General features: G+C 42.3%; 1 protein-coding gene across 1 annotated transcript in view; it reads right to left on the reverse strand.

Annotated features, from left to right (window-relative positions):
* LOC139542531 (metabotropic glutamate receptor 4-like) overlaps window positions 1-20113 on the reverse strand; it is a 324701-nt gene that overhangs the window by 292454 nt on the left and 12134 nt on the right. The gene's annotated exons all lie outside the window — the stretch shown is intronic.

Raw genomic sequence — 20113 nt, forward strand, 5'->3', positions numbered from 1 at the left:
AAAATACTTGAATCAGTTATAGAACCCATTGCCCTTTACGGTTGTGAGGTCTGGGGTCCACTCACCAACCAAGAATTCACATTTTGTGACATCCTTTGTGTACAATGTAAAACACTAAATACTGCATGCAAAGCAGAATTAGACTGATATCTGCTAATTATCAAAATTCAGAAAAGAGACGTTAAATTCAACAACCACATAAAAGGAAGTGATTCCCAAACCTTCCACAACAAAGCCATCACCTACAGAGAGATGAACCTGAGGAAGAGTCCCTTAAGCAAGCTGGTCCTGGGTCTCTGTTCACAAACACAAACAGACCCCACAGAGCCCCAGGACAGCAACACAATTAAACCCAACCAAATCATGAGAAAACAAAAAGATAATTACTTGACACATTGGAAAGAATTAACAAAAAAACAGAGCAAACTAGAATGCTATTTGGCCCTAAACAGAGAGTACCCAGTGGCAGAATACCTGACCACTGTGACTGACCCAAACTTAAGGAAAGCTTAGGCTATGTACAAGCATAAATTAAAGCAGGATGCACCAGTGACTCTGTCTATAAAAAAGTGGTCAGATGAAGCAGATGCTATACTACAGGTCTGTTTTGCTATCACAGACTGGAACATGTTCCGGGATTCTTCTGATGGCATTGAGGAGTACACCACATCAGTCACTGGCTTTATCAATAAGTGCATCAAGGACGTCGTCCCCAGAGTAACTGTACGTACATACCCCAACCCGAAGCCATGGATTGCAGGCAACATTCACACTGAGCTAAAGGGTAGAGCTGCCGCTTTCAAGGTGCTGGACTCTAACCCGGAAGCTTACAAGAAATCCTGCTATGCCCTGCGACGAACCATCAAACAGGCAAAGCGTCAATACAGGGCTAAGATTGAATCATACTACACCGGCTCCGACGCTCGTCTTATGTGGCAGGGCTTGCAAACTATTACAGACTACAAAGGGAAGCACAGCTGCGAGCTGCCCAGTGACACGAGCCTACCAGACGAGCTAAATCACTTCTATGCTCGCTTCGAGGCAAGCAACACTGAGGCATGCATGAGAGCATCAGCTGTTCAGGACGACTGTGGGATCACGCTCTCCATAGCCGACGTGAGTAAGACCTATAAACAGGTCAACATACACAAGGCTGCGGGGCCAGATGGATTACCAGGAAGTGTGGTCCGGGCATGTGCTGACCAACTGGCAGGTGTCTTCACTGACATTTTCAACATGTCCCTGATTGAGTCTGTAATACCAACATGTTTCAAGCAGACCACCATAGTCCCTGTGCCCAAGACCACAAAAAAACCTGCCTAAATGACTACAGACCTGTAGCACTCACGTCCGTAGCCAGGAAGTGCTTTGAAAGGTTGGTAATGGCTCACATCAACACCATTATCCCAGAAACCCTAGACCCACTCCAATTTGCATACCGCTCAAACAGATCCACAGATGATGCAATCTCTATTGCACTCCACACTGCCCTTTCCCACCTGGATAAAAGGAACACTTATGTGAGAATGCTATTCATTGACTACAGCTCAGCGTTCAACACCATAGTACCCTCAAAGCTCATCACTAAGCTAAGGATCCTGGGACTAAACACCTCCCTCTGCAACTGGATCCTGGACTTCCTGACGGGCCGCCCCCAGGTGGTGAGGGTAGGTAGCAACTCATTTGCCACGTTGATCCTCAACACTGGAGCTCCACAGCGGTGCGTGCTCAGTCCCTTCCTGTACTCCCTGTTCACCCACGACTGCATGGCCAGGCACGACTCCAACACCATCATTAAGTTTGCAGACGACACAACAGTGGTAGGCCTGATCAGACAACGACGAGACAGCCTATAGGGAGGAGGTCAGAGACCTGGCCGTGTGGTGCCAGAATAACAATCTATCCCTCAACGTAACCAAGACTAAGGAGATGATTGTGGACTACAGGAAAAGGAGGACCGAGCACGCCCCCATTCTAAACGACGGGGCTGTAGTGGAGCAGGTTGAGAGCTTCAAGTTCCTCGGTGTCCACATCAACAACAAACTAGAATGGTCCAAACACACCAAGACAGTCGTGAAGAGGGCACGACAAAGCCTATTCCCCCTCAGGAAACTAAAAAGATTTGGCATGGGTCCTGAGATCCTCATAAGGTTCTCCAGCTGCAACATAGAGAGCATCCTGACTGGTTGCATCACTGCCTGTTACGGCAATTGCTCGGCCTCTGACCGCAAGGCACTACAGAGGGTAGTGTGTATTGCCCAGTACATCACTGGGGCTAAGCTGCCTGCCATCCAGTACCTCTACACCAGGCGGTGTCAGAGGAAGGCCCTAAAAATTGTCAAAGACCCAAGCCACCCCAGTCATAGACTGTTCTCTCTACTACCGCATGGCAAGCGATACCGGAGTGCCAAGTCTAGGACAAAAAGGCTTCTCAACAGTTTTTACCCCCAAGCCATAAGACTCCTGAACAGGTAATTAAATGGCTACCCGGACTATTTGCATTGTGTGCCCCCCAACCCCCCAAACCCTATTTTTACGCTGCTGCTACTCTCTGTTTATCATATATGCATAGTCACTTTAACTATACATTCATGTACATACTACCTCAATTGGGCCGACCAACCAGAGCTCCCGCACATTGGCTAACCGGGCTATCTGCATTGTGTCCCGCCACCCACCAACCCCGTCACTTTAACCATATCTACATGTACATACTACCTCAATCAGCCTGACTAACCGGTGTCTGTATGTAGCGTCGCTACTTTTATAGCCTCGCTACTGTATATAGCCAGTCTTTTTATTGTTGTTTTATTTCTTTACTTACCTATTGTTCACCTAACACGTTTTTTTGCACTATTGGTTAGACCCTGTAAGTAAGCATTTCACTGTTGTATTCGGCGCACGTGACAAATACACTTTGATTTGATTTGATTCAGTGAGCATAGCCTTGCTATTGAGAATGGCCACCGTAGGCAGACCTGGCTCTCAAGAGAAGACAGGCTATGTGCACACTGCCCACAAAATGAGGTGGAAACTGAGCTGCACTTCCTAACCTCCTGCCAAATGTATGGCCATATTAGAGACACATATTTCCCTTAGATTACACAGATACACAAATTCGAAAACAAAAACAATTTTGATAAACTCCCATATCTCCCATTGGGTGAAATACCACAGTGTGCCATCACAGCAGCAATATTTGTGACCTATTGCCACAAGAAAAGGGCAAACAGTGAAGAACAAACACCATTGTAAATACAACCCGTATTTATGTTTATTTATTTTCCCTTTTGTACTTTACCGATTGCACATAATATTTCATTTGTAATGTCTTTATTCTTTTGGAACTTTTGTGAGTGTAATGTTTACTGGTTATTTGTATTGTTTATTTCACTTTTGTTTATTATCTAGTTCACTTGCTTTGGCAATGTTAACATATGTTTCCCATGCCAATAAAGCCCTTAAATAGAATTGTAATTTAATTGAAATTTAATTTAATTTAATTGAGAGAGATGATCGGAAGAGAGGGAGAGATGATGGGTAGAGTGAGAGAGATGATCGGAAGAGAGGGAGAGATGATGGGTAGAGTGAGAGTGAGTGAGTGAGTGAGTGAGTGAGTGAGTGAGTGAGTGAGTGAGTGAGTGAGTGAGTGAGTGAGTGAGCGAGCGAGCGAGCGAGCGAGTGAGTGAGTGAGTGAGCGAGTGAGTGAGTGAGTGAGTAAAATAGAGTATGTTCATCTGTTCAGAGAGGACAGAGGGAGAGGGTAGGTGATTCATTACCTGAGACACCATGCTGACAACTCATTGAAGTGCGTCAGGCTTTTGTTATTTGGGCTTTCTGTAGAGGGTGGTTAATTAGGGAACACAGTATGTTAATTGCTTGTTACCATGGCATTTTTGCATTGGATTCAATTTAGCGGCTTGTCTGTCCTGTGACCTCACCATTCAGCTGTTAAAACATAATAGGAGTGGTCGAGCGCAGACGGACTTTTTATTTGTCAGATATACCAGACATACACACACACACGCATGCACGCACACACAGCCTTCATTGGATTTGCACATGAAGGCGATCCATCGATCCACTTGGCTAAAACGTTGGCTGTTGCTAGGCTATTCCCTTGATTGTTGCCTTTATGTCTTCTTTATGTCTTCATGCAATGGCACTTCTCTATATGTTATTCTATTCCAGACCCTGGGGCTGTGAGCCATTATCTCATGAGATCATATTCAAGTTGGTAAATCACACATTTTGTGACTTTCTTTTAGTCTCTCAATAACACACAGTGAGCGATCAAATGAATTCCTGAAACTACATGGACAGAGAGAAGGAAAGAGATGGAGGCATTGCAAGAGAACGAGAAATAGAGAAAGAACAGTCCCTTTTGCTCTCTCAACTTTAAGCCCAGCAAATAGCTGTGTCTCTATGGCAATTCATTAAACTGGCAGTTGGGTGAACTCTGCACAGCCCTCCAAGCTTCAAAGCAGAGGATATATCCTGGCGCTCATAGCTAGGCTCTGATCGAGCTCCTGATATGGGGAACTACTGCTTACCCACCAAGACCTCAGTCAGACGTAGAGACGTGACCAGAGGAGGAGAGGAGAGGGCCAGAGTGGGATGACTGAGTCCTCCACCAGCACATCTCCAACACTGTCCAGAATATCAATGCTGGGAATGACCAATAACTGAAGCTTCAGAGGGTTAATATGGTTATAGATCACCTACATGTTCAAGGTCTGACCGCATTGGGAGAACATTGTTATTGACAACACTATAGGCCAGATTTTCACCTGCTTTTTCTTAAAAAGCAATTAGACATTGAGGACAGAGCCAAAAGGTAACATAAGGTTTGGAGAAAGAGTTTCATGTGTTAGCTTTTATTTGTGCTTCATCCCTTTTCAGCTGGTACAAACGCTTAGCTAATCTGACCACTGTGAGGTAAACTCATCTCCATTATACCTCGAAACAATGTAATTCAGCACAGCCGAGGGTGCCACCACAGGCAAAGACCACTGAGCAGAACTGTACTGCCTACCAATTAACGTTTTAAAAGGAGTAATCCTGCCCTGTTTGCTGGATGTCTGACTATTGTTGAGGCAGGGTGCCATTTTGGATCACTCCGAGCATTAAGGTTCAGCCAGGCTGAGGCAACAGACAAGCTGCTTTGACTCCCACAGCCCTGTCACTGTTCCTGGCCATCCCCTCTACCTGGAGAAAAAAAAGGGTTCCAAAAGGGTTAGTTGGCTGTCCCCATTGAGAACCCTTTTTGGTTCCAGGTATAACTATTTTGGGTTCCATGTAGAACCCTCTGTGTAAAGGGTTCTACATAGAACTCAAATCTGATAGATGTCTAAAATGTCAAATGTAAATATTTTACATGCAGATCTCATATTACTGTGATGATTAATGTATTTCTTTTTATATGGATGTCACAAATATATCATTTCTACAGTTCTTTATAAAAAAAATTGTTATTCAACACAATTGACTGTGTAAAACGTCCTAGCAGTAATACTTATTTCTCAGAGTGTGGCGGATATATAGCTTTTTGCAACAAAACATGATTATTTTTGTCTCTGAAATGAAACCATCAAGTGTTAGATTTAAAAAAAAATGTTGTTATTAATATCCGCTATTGAACAATCCCATGCCATGATAGTGAAAAAACACCAATCTCTTTCATAGGTTCTTTATACAATAAAAGCTAATTTACCAACATTTCTGAAAAGGGATATAAAGTGATACAAGTTGGAAGTTTACATACACTTAGGTTGGAGTCATTAAAACTTGTTTTTCAACCACTCCACAAATGTCTTGTTAACAAACTATAGTTTTGGCAAGTCAGTTAGGACATCTACTTTGTGCATGACACAAGTAATTCTTCCACCAATTGTTTACAGACAGATTATTTAACTTATAATTCACTGTATGACAATTCTAGTGGGTCAGAGGTTTACATACACTAAGTTGACTGTGCCTTTAAACAGCTTGTAAAATTCCAGAAAATTATGTGATGCTTTAGAAGCTTCTGATAGGCTAATTGACATCATTTGAGTCAATTGGAGGTGTACCTGTGGATGTATTTCAATGCCTACCTTCAAACTCAGTGCCTCTTTGCTTGACATCATGTGGAAATCAAAAGAAATCAGAAAAAAAATTGTAGACCTCTGCAAGTCTGGTTCATCCTTAGGAGCAATTCCCAAATGCCTGAAGGTACCACGTTCATCTGTACGAACAATAGTACGCAAGAATAAACACCATGGGACCACGCAGCCGTCATACCACTCAGGAAGGAGACGCGTTCTGTGTCCTAGAGATTAACGTACTTTAGTGTGAAATGTGCAAATCAATCCCAGAACAACAGCAAAGGACCTTGTGAAGATGCTGGAGGAAACAGGTACAAAAGTATCTATATCCACAGTTAAACGAGTCCTAAATCGACATAACCTGAAAGGCCGCTCAGCAAGGAAGAAGCCACTGCTCCAAAACCGCCATAAAAAATGCCAGACTACGGTTTGCAACTGCATATGGGGACAAAGATTGTACTTTTTGGTGAAATGTCCTCTGGTCTGATGAAACAAAAATAGAACTGTTTGGCCATAATGACCATCGTTATGTTTGAAGGAAAAAGGGGGAGGCTTGCATGCCAAAGAACACCATCCCATCCGTGAAGCACGGTGGTGGCAGCATCATGTTGTGGGGGTGCTTTGCTGCAGGAGGGATTGGTGCACTTCACAAAATACATGGCATCATGACACTTCATAAAATACATGGCATCATGAGGCAGGAAATTATGAGGATATATCGAAGCAACATCTCAAGACATCAGTCAGGAAGTTAAAGCTTGGTCGCAAATGGGTCTTCCAAATGGACAATGACCCCAACCATACTTCCAAAGTTGTGTCAAAATGGCTTAAGGACAACAAAGTCTAGGTATTGGAGTGGTCATCACAAAGCCCTGACCTCTATCCTATAGAAAATTTGTGGGCAGAACTGAAAAAGCGTGTGCGAGCAAGGAGGCCTAAAAACCTGACTCAGTTACACCATCTCTGTCAGGAGGAATGGGCCAAAATTCACCAAACTTATTGTGGGAAGCTTGTGGAAGGCTACCCGAAACGTTTGACCCAAGTTAAACAATTTAAAGGCAATACTACCAAGTACAAATTGAGTGTATGTAAACTTCTGACCCACTGGGAATGTGATGAAAGAAATTAAAGCTGAAATAAATAATTCTCTCTACTATTATTCTGACATTTCACATTCTTAAAATAAGGTGGTGATCCTAACTGACCTAAGACAGGGAATTTTTATCTGGATTAAATGTCAGGAATTGTGAAAAACTGAGTTTAAATGTATTTGGCTAAGGCGTCTGTAAACTTCCGACTTCAACTGTATATCGTCTTGGAATGAAACTCTTAGTATGTAGAATTCATTTCTCACTCTTCATAACCCTGGGCCCTCTTTCTTGTCACTTAATCAGAAGAGAGTACAGGGTCTTTACCTTCAGCACAACCTCAGAAGGCAGCCCTCATTACGTAACCCCCTGGCAGCAACTAGAATATGCAATGGGTCATGCAACAGCCTACAGGGAGATACCCCTCAATGAAGGCTAGCTAATGTAGCTTTTGGTAAGCCAGACACTACATACTTGGGAGAGACATAAGATGCCAATACACAGCTCACGCTTCCCTCTGTCTTTAAAAGTTTCATATCATACAACATTCTTTTAGCCTATATGCTATGCTTGAGATAACCCAACCAAGTTCTTGATTAAAACAGTCTTCAGTCCAGGCTTAGGGCCCTCACTCTGGGTCTGTGAAACAGGGCCTATGTTTGTCCTATTCCCTCACTCAGGCTTTTGGCAGGAACATACAGTATCTTCTCAAACAGTGAACAGAGGGTACACACTGGCATGCCTGTGGTGCCCACCCGTCTGCATGGGAATCTGGTAATCAGTCCACACCAACATTAAACATTGTGTTGGACAATTAGCATCCCTCTCATTTGAAAGCAAGATGGAAGTATTTGCCCACTCATTTGTTAATTACCTCAACTGCTAGTGCTGCCACCGTGAACCAGCGCCATTAATCATGTTAATTATCAGCCTGTGCCCCGTCAAGGAGGGGATGGTAGAGGACCCACTGAGCTCCAATGGTGAACCTTGCACTCTGGCACTGGATGGATCAACAACAGCTGGGCAAACTGTGTTTGTACTAACAGTGCTGGACTAGCATTCTGAGGTGATGGCCCCCTAAATGATGGGACTGCTCTTGATCCCTCCCACCCACCCAAAGAGCAATAGGTCTACATGCAATCCAGTGGAGGCTGGTGGAGGGAGGAGTAGAACTGACACCAGCATTCTCTGATGCAATCCTCATCTAAATATTTGTTGGCAATAATGAAGACCAGGCCATATTTCTCAGATATACAGTACCTAGGTGGTTTGAATAATAACATTTCAGATGTTGAATTTCAGAATTTCTAGAATTCTAAAGCTCTCTTTTATAAAAACCTTTATTTTATCAGGGAGTCATACTGAGACCAAGGACTCTTATACAGATGAGCCCTGGATTACATAAATTACAGAAAATACACACATCAATATGAATGCTAAATGCAAGTAGAAAGAAGAACATGGTCATAAAAAACAAACACATTCATCAGTAATAAGGTCCTCAGTTAGCATTCTGAATTGCCCTAGAGGCACCACAACATCACATTTAAGAACATGTTGAAGACACCAAAGGATTTTCCAGAGTTAACTGAGAGTGGGTGTGGTAGTTTTGGAAAGATGTAAGGTACAGTGGGACTTCTTGTAAAAGGGCTTAATAAATGAAAACATAGCAATCTATTAACCTACGTGACATCAAAGACGACCAACCAACTTTCTGGTAGAGAATGCAGTGATGAGTACTAAAAGTGTCGCCCATAATAAAGCACAGTGCTCTACGATAAACTGCATCTAAAGGCTATAATGAAGTGGCAGCAGCGTTCACATAGATGGTGCTGCCATAGTCTAGGACCGATAGGAACGTCGACTGAATAATCTGCTTTTTGCTATTTAGCGAGAGGCAGGACCTATTTCTATAGAAGTAGCCCATTTATTTTTCAGCTTCTTTACTAACTCATCAATGTGCTTTCTAAAAGACAGCTTTTCATGTATCCAGATGCCCAGATATTTGTAAGCACCATCCAAAGTACATATGCTTAAATCATCAGTTATTTTTATGACCCTCAAGAGAACAACATATACCTAGTTTTACCTGCATTCAATACTAATTTCAAGTCAATAACGTTTCTCTGTAATACAATGAAGGCACTATTGTTCAGATAGAGCCTGGTCAACCGTGGGGGCAATAGCATACGTAACAGTATCATTGGCATACAAGTGCAGGTTACATTTTTTTACAGACAAGTCGATATTGTTAATGTAAACAGTAAAAAGTACATGACTCAGAATCAACCCCTGTGGGACACCTTTCGTAATATCCAGGAAACCTGATTTTAACACCATCAGTACATACACATTGAGTTCTATCTGTCAAGTCATTTTGTAACCAGTTACATGCAGCCTGATCTAGGCCAATTGTGGAAAGCCTCTGAATTAGCAACAAGTGGTCAACAGTATCAAAAGCCTTTGACAGGTCAATGAAGAGGGCAGCACAAGGTTGACTTTTATCCATGCAGTTAAGCACATCATTTAAAACTGGGGATGCAGCAGAGATAGTGCTATGACCGGGTCTATAACCTGACTGATGTACATTTAGAATACATTTCAAAGATAAGAAAGATCTTAGCTGAGAATTAATCAAGGATTGTAATATTTTAGCTAGGCATTAAAGTTTAGAAATAGGGCGATCATTATTTAGGTCACTCTTAGAATCAGGTCAGAGATAAAGATCCTTTTCACTCTGCAGGCCCCGTTTTTTAGCTGCCAGATGAGTAATACGAACAAAAACCTGTGTTTATATTGTACCGTCTGATAATGGCAGCTGACTTATTCAAACTAATGGGCTTTTGATCATGGGTAGAAAAGGACCAACAGACAGACAGCTGTATGATAATTGTGAAATAATGTCCTGGTGGCAAATAGAATAAATAAAACAAGCTGCATGGGGAAAACAACAAGAGCAACAGATGGATATTTCATAGGGGGAAAAAACATGCATGAATGTTTTTTTCTCCTCGTGAATCATCTCTTTCTAATGTCTTAGCTTATGACTCTTAACTGGAGCAAAATGAGCCCATTTGTTTTAAAACATCGTCAGATCCTCAGAAAACTCACAGACTAATTATAATCCTAATTTTTTTCTAACAGGCCAGTTAAGCATGCGGCCCTCCTGAGGCCTGCTCCACCTGTGTCCTCGCCTTGAATGAAGAAAGAAATGTGCATCACGCCGGCAGATAAGAAAATAAGAAAACGACCTTAATGTGGAGAAGATGTCTGAAATGAAAGGGGGAAAAGAAAGGAGCGAAAAGAGGCGCTCCCCTCCACTCAGTGTTGTAGAGGAAGTGTCAGGAAGCTAGCAATAATCTCCTGGATTGTGACATGGGGAGAGATCATAGTGCCCTGTCACTGGTACTCCCCTCCCGTTGATTAAGGATTTTCATCCTCCATTGGGCCCAGCTCAGAGCTCTTGGGCCGCCAGTGTTTTGTATTGTGACGTGTAATTTCATACACGCCATCATCCCATCTTGATAGAAAGCTAATAGAAACTTTCTCCTCAGATCCTAATGAAGACGGATCCTCAGATGGCCATGCTATCTCATTTATATTACCATTCTATCAACTTGCTTTATGGCGATTAGACATGTACCATGTAACAAAGGGGGGTGAAGAGAGAGAGAGCCGGAGCAGCACTAACAGAATTAGAGATTTTACAGTGCATGGTTCCTCACAAGCCTTTTATTCCTGAGCCTTTGTTTGGTTTAAAGCTGTATCAAGGTGCAGCTAAAAGCCAAGCACCAGGATCTCTAGAGATTGATTCAATGGTGAGAGCTTCGTCAGTGTTCTAGCGTAACATGATGGCTTTACAGACATTGATAGTGAGTGCTGATGGCTGACTAGCTAAAAAGTCAATACTGCTGAGGCACTTTGACTGTAAGGAAGTATAATGTATGTAAGTTGTATAATGAGACTGAGTAGCATAATCTATTGATGTATAGCGCATTCGGAAAGTATTCAGACCCCTTGACTTTTTCTACATTTTGTTATGTTATGGCCTTATTCTAAAATGGATTAAATAAATAAAACATCCTCATTAATCTACACACAATACCCCATAATGACAAGATGAAAACAGTTTTTTATACATTTTTGCAAAATTATTCAATCTAAAAACAGAAATAACTTATTTACATACTGTAGGTATTCAGACCCTTCACTATGAGATTCGAAATTGAGCTCAGGTGCATCCTGTTTCCATTGATCATCATTGAGATGTTTCTACAACTTGATTGGAGTCAACCTGTGGTAAATTCAATTTACTGGACATGATTTGGAAAGGCACACACCTGTCTAAATAAGGTTCCACAGTGCAAGTCAGAGCAAAAACCAAGCAATGAGGTCTAAGTAATTGTACGTAGAGCTCCGAGACAGGATTGCGTCGAGGGACAGATCTGGTGAAGCATACCAAAAAGTGTCTGCAGTATTGAAGGTCCCCAAGAACCCTGTTGCCTCCATCATTCTTAAATGGAAGAAGTTTGGAACCACCAAGACTCTTCCTAGAGCTGGCTGAGCAATCAGGAGAAAAGGGCCTTGGTCTGGGAGGTGACCAAGGACCTGATGGTCACTGTGACAGAGCTCCAGAGTTTCTATGTGGAGATGGGAGAATTTTCCAGAAAGACAACGATCTCTGCAGCACTCCACACCACCAATCAGGCTTTTATGGTAGAGTGGTGAGACGGAAGCGACTCCTCTGTAAAAGGCACATGACATCCCACTTGGAGTTTGCCAAAAGGCAGGTAAAGGACGCTCAGATCATGAGAAACAAGATTCTCTGATCTCATGAAACCAAGATTGAACTCTTTGGCCTGAATGCCATGCGTCACGTCTGGAGGAAACCTGGCACCATCCCACGGTGAAGCATGGTGGTGGCAGCATCATGCTGTGGGGATGTTTTTCAGCGGCAGGAACTGGGAGACTAATCAGGATTGAGGTAAAGATGAATGGAGCAAAGTACAGAGAGATCCTTGAGGAAAACCTGTACTCAGGACCTCAGACTGGGGCGGAGGTTCACTTTCCAACAGGACAACAACCCTAAGCCCACAGCCAAGACAACGCAGGGGTTGCTTCGGGACAAGTCTCTGAATGTCCTTGAGTGGCCCAGCCAGAGCCCGGACATGAACCCGATCTAACATCTTTGGAGAGACCTGAAAATAGCTGTGCAGCGACGCTCCCCATCCAACTTGACAGAGTTTGAGAGGATGTGCAGAGAAGAAGGGGAGAAACTCCCCAAATACAGGTGTGCCAATTTTGTTGTGTCATACCCAAGAAGACTTGAGGCTGTAATCTCTGCTGAAGGTGCTTCAACAAAGTATTGAAGAAAGTGTCTGAATACTTATGTAAATGAGATATTCCAGTTTTTATTTGTAAGACATTTGCAAAAATGCCAAAAAAACTGTTTTAGCTTTGTCTTTATGTGGTATTGTTTGTAGATTGATGAGGAGGGGGAAACAATTTAATCAATTTTAGAATAAGGCTGTAACAAAATGTGGAAAAGAATGCTTTCTGAATGTACTGTAAAAGGCCGTTGGTTGACACCATTATGCTCTCCTCGTAGCTGACCTCGGCTACATTGACACGATCCTCTAATAATCCTATATTCATCCCGCAATAAACCCTAAGACACTGGGGCCTTTCTTCTTTTAGTGACTGCGCTGAACAGTTTGTTATGATCAGTGATGTAATCATGTTTTTTTAGGTGAGGGAGCACAAAATAAAGGAAATTGCATTATAAATTCCTCAATCAAAGTTTGTACCGACAGATGTAGCCAATTTAATAGCTTATCATTATAGAATATATATTTTAAAAATGCATCCTACATGTGCAACATCTGCCTATGTCCACACATAAGTTATTGTCTAAAGAAACATTTATGTTTTAAATACCGTCAAACACTAAGTTAGGCATAGGCTACTTCATTTGAAAGAATTAGAGCAGATGGTGTTAACAAACTATTAGCCTTTCTTGTATTTTGTAACAATCAAAGCATGTATCCTGCCTAGTGGTTTAGCACATTATATTTTTGGGGGGGAGACTATTCAGCTTCAGCTAAACATCCTAAAATCTTATTAGAAATGAGGAGGTGTTTTGGTGTAACAGTAACATTACAGCCCTACTATGCTATGGTATTATATTCAGTTCTGTTATGTAACATGCAAATTAATCATTGTGTGATCTTGCTCGACATTGATTCTCTGAGCTAACTTTACTAAACAAGCACCATTGTGAGAAGGAATACTATTTTATTTGTAGTAATAATAATAATAATAATAATAATAAGTGATGAGTATGATTATTATAGGCGTAGGCAACAGATCTTGATGAAATGTCCTTTTAAGCGAAAGGACAGAAAGGACATTTTAATGAAAAAACTGATTATTTCACAATTCCAGTGGGTCAGAAGTTTACATACACTAAGTTGACTGTGCCTTTAAAAAGGAAAATTGGAAAATTCCAGAAAATTATGTCATGGCTTTAGAAACTTCTGATAGGCTAATTGACATAATTTGAGTCAATTGGAGGTATACCTGCGGATGTATTTCAAGGCCTACCTTCAAACTCAGTGCCTCTTTGCTTGACATCATGGGAATATCCAAATAAATCAGCCAAGACCTTAGAAAAAAATTGTAGACCTCCACAAGTCTGGTTCATCGTTGGGAGCAATTTCCAAACACCTGAAGGTACCACGTTCATCTGTACAAACAATAGTGCGCAAGTATAAACACCATGGAACCACGCAGCCATCAAACCGCTCAGGAAGGAGACACGTTCTGTCTCCTAGAGATGAACGTACTTTGGTGCAAAAAGTGCAAATCAATCCCAGAACAACAGCAAAGGACCTTGTGAAGATGCTGGAAGAAACAGGTACAAAAGTATCTATATCCACAGTAAAATGAGTACTATATCGACATAACCTGAAAGGCCACTCAGCAAGGAAGAAGCCACTGCTCCAAAACCGCCATAAAAATGCCAGACTACGGTTTCCAACTGCATATGGGGACAAAGATCGTACTTTTTGGTGAAATGTCCTCTGGTCTGATGAAACAAAAATAGAACTGTTTGGCCATAAGACCATCGTTATGTTTGGAGGAAAAAAGGGGGAAGGCTTGCAAGCCGAAGAACACCATCCCAACCGTGAAGCATGGGGGTGGCAGCATCATGTTGTGGGGGTGCTTTGCTGCAGGAGGGATTGGTGCACTTCACAAAATACATGGCATGATGAGGAAGGAAAATGATGTGGACATATTGAAGCAACATCTCAGGACATCAGTTAAAGCTTGGTCGAAAATGGACAATGACCCCAACCATACTTCCAAAGTTGTGGCAAAATGGCTTAAGGACAACAAAGTCAAGGTATTGGAGTGGCCATCACAAAGCTCTGACCTCTATCCCATAGAAAATCTGTGGGCAGAACTGAAAAAGTGTGTGTGAGCAAGGAGGCCTACAAACCTGACTCAGTTACATCAGCTCTGTCAGGAGGAATGAGACAAAATTCACCAAACTTATTGTGGGAAGCTTGTGGAAGGCTGCCTGAAACGTTTGACCCAAGTTAAACAATTTAATGGCAATGCTACAAAATACTAATTGAGTGTATGTAAACTTCTGACCCACTGGGAATGTGATGAAAGACATAAAAGCTGAAATAAATAATTCTCTCTACTATTATTCTGACATTTCACATTCTTAAAATAAAGTGGTGATCCTAATTTACCTAAGACAGGGAATTTTTACTAGGATTAAATGTCAGGAATTGTGAAAAACTGAGTTTAAATGTATTTGGCTAAGGTGTATGTAAAATTCTGACTTCAACTGTAGCTTAATGTCATTGCACTGTTTGCGAGGAGAGCTTTATTGCGAATAGGCATTTCATTGTATTGTTTAGCTTACAGTCTGTATCATAAATACACTTTGATTTGATTAGCTTGAACACATGGTTACAATATACCCAATTACAGAATAAAAGAAAACAGAGGTGAACTATAAATTCATAGAATTGATTTGCATAGATTAAAAATACTATCAAATCAATTGACCAAGTAGTGAACATAAATCATTACCATATAAAATTGCATAGCCATAAAATAAAGTTTTTGGTGTGGTGTATTCATACATCTCTAATACTTGACCTCCAATTTGGCCCAATTCACATTTCCAATTGCCCACCCTGACATACCAAGCTAGAATGGGCCCTGTGTCTCAAACAATAGGCAATGTAGGCTAAATATCCCAAGCAGGGCTATAGCAACTTCCAGAGTGTGTCATGCTCCTTGGGCTTTGCTGTGGCAACTCTGGTTTGGGTGTCCTCCGCAAAATAGCGTCGCCATGACAAAGTGGTCAAATATCTTTCTGTGTTTCACTGCATAAGAGGGGTCCGTGTTTTATGAGCAACCTCAAGGCTGACACACGCTGAATTATTTATTTTTTCAATGTTCTGATTGGCCAAAGTGGTCAAGACTCCGACGGCCTCCGCAGTGCACACAGGTAGCCTAATAGTTCTTCATCATTCCCACCACCACCAGAGAGAAGACAGGGAACAAACCACCATTTACCTACCTCTAGGCTGCTATACATAAACTCAGCAAAAAAAGAAACGTCCCTTTTTCAGGACCCTGTCTTTCTAAGATAATTCGTAAAAATACAAATAACTTCTCAGACCTTCATTGTAAAGGGTTTAAACACTGTTTCCCATGTTTGTTCAATGAACCATAAACAATTAATGAACATGCACCTGTGGAACGGTCGTTAAGACACTAACAGCTTACAGACGGTAGGCAATTAAGGTCACAGTTATGAAAACTTAGGACACTAAAGAGGCCTTTCTACTGACTCTGAAAAACACCAAAAGAAAGATGCCCAGGGTCCCTGCACATCTGCGTGAACGTGCCTTAGGCATGCTGCAAGGAGGCATGACGACTGCAGATGTGGCCAGGGCAATAAATTGCATTGTCCGTACTGTGAGACGCCTAAGACAGCACTACAGGGAGACAGGACGGACAGCTGATTGTCCTTGTAGTGGCAGACCACATGTAACAACACCTGTACAGGATCGGTACATCCGAACTTCACACCTACGGGACAGGTACAGGATGGCAACAACAACTGCCCGAGTTACACCAGGAATGCACAATCCCTCCATCAGTGCTCAGACTGTCCGCAATAGGCTGAGAGAGGCTGGCCTGAGGACTTGTAGGTCTCTTGTAAGGCAGGTCCTCACCAGACATCACCGGCAACAACTTCACCTATGGGCACAAACCCTCCAGGACTGGCAAAAAGTGTTCTTCACTGACAAGTCGCGGTTTTTGGTCGGATTCGCGATTATTGTCGAAGGAATGAGCGTTACACCGAGGCCTGTACTCTTGAGGGGGATCGATTTGGAGGTGAAGGTTCCGTCATGGTTCCGTCATGGTCTGGGGCGGTGTGTCACAGCAGCATCAGTTCTCTCACGTCACCCCGCTCCTCCGCTCTCTCCACTGGCTTCCAGTTGAAGCTCGCATCCGCTACAAGACCATGGTGCTTGCCTACGGAGCTGTGAGGGGAACGGCACCTCCGTACCTTCAGGCTCTGATCAGGCCCTACACCCAAACAAGGGCACTGCGTTCATCCACCTCTGGCCTGCTCGCCTCCCTACCTCTGAGGAAGTACAGTTCCCGCTCAGCCCAGTCAAAACTGTTCGCTGCTCTGGCACCCCAATGGTGGAACAAACTCCCTCACGACGCCAGGTCAGCGGAGTCAATCACCACCTTCCGGAGACACCTGAAACCCCACCTCTTTAAGGAATACCTAGGATAGGATAAAGTAATCCTTCTAACCCCCCCCCCCCCCTTAAAAGAGTTAGATGCACTATTGTAAAGTGGTTGTTCCACTGGATATCATAAGGTGAATGCACCAATTTGTAAGTCGCTCTGGATAAGAGCGTCTGCTAAATGACTTAAATGTAAATGTAAATCATCGGACTGAGCTTGTTGTCATTGCAGGCAATCTCAATGCTGTGCATTACAGGGAAGACATCCTCCTCCCTCATGTGGTACCCTTCCTGCAGGCTCATCCTGAGATGACCCTCCAGCATGATAATGCCACCAGCCATACTGCTCGTTCTGTGCGTGATTTCCTGCAAGACAGCAATGTCAGTGTTTTGCCATGGCCAGCGAAGAGCCCGGATCTCAATCCCATTGAGCACATCTGGGACCTGTTGGATCGGAGGGTGAGGGCTAGGGCCATTCCCCTCAGAAATGTCCAGGAACTTGCAGGTGCCTTGGTGGAAGAGTGGGGTAACATCTCATAGCAATAACTGGAAAATCTGGTGCAGTCCAGGAGAAGAAGATGCACTGCAGTACTTAATGCAGCTGGTGGCCACACCAGATACAATTACTTTTGACCCCCCCTTTGTTCAGGGACACATTATTCCATTTCTGTTATTCACATGTCTGTGGAACTTGTTCAGTTTGTCTCTCAGTTGTTGAATCTTGTTATATTCATACAAATATTTACACATGTTAAGTTTTCTGAAAATAAACGCAGATGACAGTGAGAGATGTTTCTTTTTTTTAGTTAATTTATTTGGTTTGTCATTTTATAGTTTTTCATTGAATTGTAGTGGTAATTAAATATAATACATATCACAATATATTTTCCAGAAATAGTTTTACCAGTATTCTCAAATCAAATTGTTACAAGTGTGGAAGTGCCACTCCTCCACTCTCTGGCAGCACTATACCCCTGGTTTTGATAAGAATATCTCATATATAATTCAGTATTTCTAACGGAAAATGGTAAATATTTGCACAACACAGCCATGGTATGTATTTTTTTTTAATGTTTAATCTTTATTGATCCCATGCATGCTTTATGTCCCTAAATTATTCAAGCCTGTGATGTTTTGCCGTGAAATAGAGGAGTAGAGCTTGTCTCTACAAATATTGACTGTGCTGAAGACACTCTGTGGAGTTATTTGTTTTCTACGCTGAATGTGATAGTTACCAGTGGACATCTGGGTTCTGTCTAATGCCCACCCATTAGTCTTTCCATTAGTCTTTCCATTCATACTATGCACATTTGGGGTCAATGTTTTTGAAAAGCAACTATTTTAACATCACAACTAAATGTTTTGAGGGTTTATTTGATTTGACAAAGAAAAGTGACTGGTTCTTAAATGTTGTTTACTCTTGCGTAACCGGATTAAACACGGTTTATTTATGTGTTTATTAACTGTGGTTTTTAGTTCAGGGCACATAATTCCATCAATGCATGACAGATAGTACACAAAGTTTCCTCTAAACTCTACATTTGTGTGAAATCTACAACTCTAAGGACTAGTGGGTATGCTCATGCATGATTAGGAGCGAGATAACTTCTTCACAAGAGGCATTGGAACAAGGAGTCAAATCAACTCTTTGATATTTTTACTTTGCATGAGGGTTAGGATTCCACTTAGCCATCCTGAGGAAAACCTTTGTGCTGTTGCTGTATAAGAATCCACATTCCCCTTCTCAGCCATGTGAAGACAGTGAGGATCACAACCTTGTGACGCTGTGCAGTTTCACAGCTTCTCTCTGATTAAATTAGCTGGAGCTTAATTTAGTCCTGTGTTTGTGCTGCAGCTTCCTCCACTTCTTCCCTTTGTTCTCAAAGTGAGGCATCAGATGATCTACCTGGATGTGGTAATGTACTGTACGTTTTCAAACTGGGCCCTCAAATTGTAGAAATCACGGTCCAAACAATAACAATCAGTGTTCATACAGTATGTGTTTTGAAATCATAGCTGACTACAATCAAAGAAATATAATAATACAATAATTTATTGTATTTTGATACTGTTCTTAATACTGTCTCTTCTGTCAAAATACAGATGGCAGGGCACCCCTCAAGATGGAAAATTACACAGGAAATAATCTGGAAGAAAATCTATAAAAGGTACCATGGTGAAATGACTATCGGATGAGCCCTCACTCGATCCACATCCCCTACCCCCCATTACTGAAACGACGCTGCAGGATAGCAGGAATCAATGGCACATAATGCATACCAGTGCGATGAATGTATGAAGTTTAATAGAACGTGAAAATGGCAGTCTAATGACAGAGATGGATTTTTCATTTGAAACACCGAGCCTGAACCTGCCTGGCTGTGCCGCAGCGTAGCTCACTAACACACTGAGATGAGAAGAGAGGCTAGATGCTAGAGTGCCTACACAGCACGGCTGAAAGGGCGCATCCAAGGCTTTTTATTCATGTGATTCTCATAATCATATATGTCCCAGTAGACTAGTCTGCTGTCTTTTCTCAAACACAGACAGCACAAGTGCTGGTGCCCTGCCATTTAAATACTTAAAACATCTATCTTGCGGTGATACCGCTGTATTGTTATGTTAATGACTAAAACACAGCCTAATTATTAGTGAGGGACTATCAACAAATCTTAAGGATGCAAACACAAGTCAAATACATGGATGGTAAGAGTGGTTAAATTACCTTGAAAGAGAGCAACCAGGCTCTACCTATTCTACTGGATTTCTACTGACACAACCCCCGGTTAGAGGGGAATAAGACAGTCGAAGAATGAACACACACAGGGAACTTTATCTACACACTGACGAAGATGAACATGGGGATGTACATGGTGTTATAGAATCCCCATGCCGAGGGCACTGTGTGGGACTAATTTCCAGCGTGTGTTGTTGTTTATGTCTGGCTGGCACCACGTAGTCTAGCTCTCCCCCTCATATGAGAGATGTGGCTTCAGCCAATCAGACTGTCCCCATGCACCCTACACTTTGCCCATGCACTGATCATGCATGCTGTGATTGATCAGATCCTACTATTTGTATAATATACAGTCCTTGCCATTATTCTTACTTAAGCGGTAAATCCGGGACACTCAAATTGGTATAA

This window comes from Salvelinus alpinus, chromosome 17, assembly GCF_045679555.1.
Source record: "Salvelinus alpinus chromosome 17, SLU_Salpinus.1, whole genome shotgun sequence".
Lineage (NCBI taxonomy): Eukaryota > Metazoa > Chordata > Actinopteri > Salmoniformes > Salmonidae > Salvelinus > Salvelinus alpinus.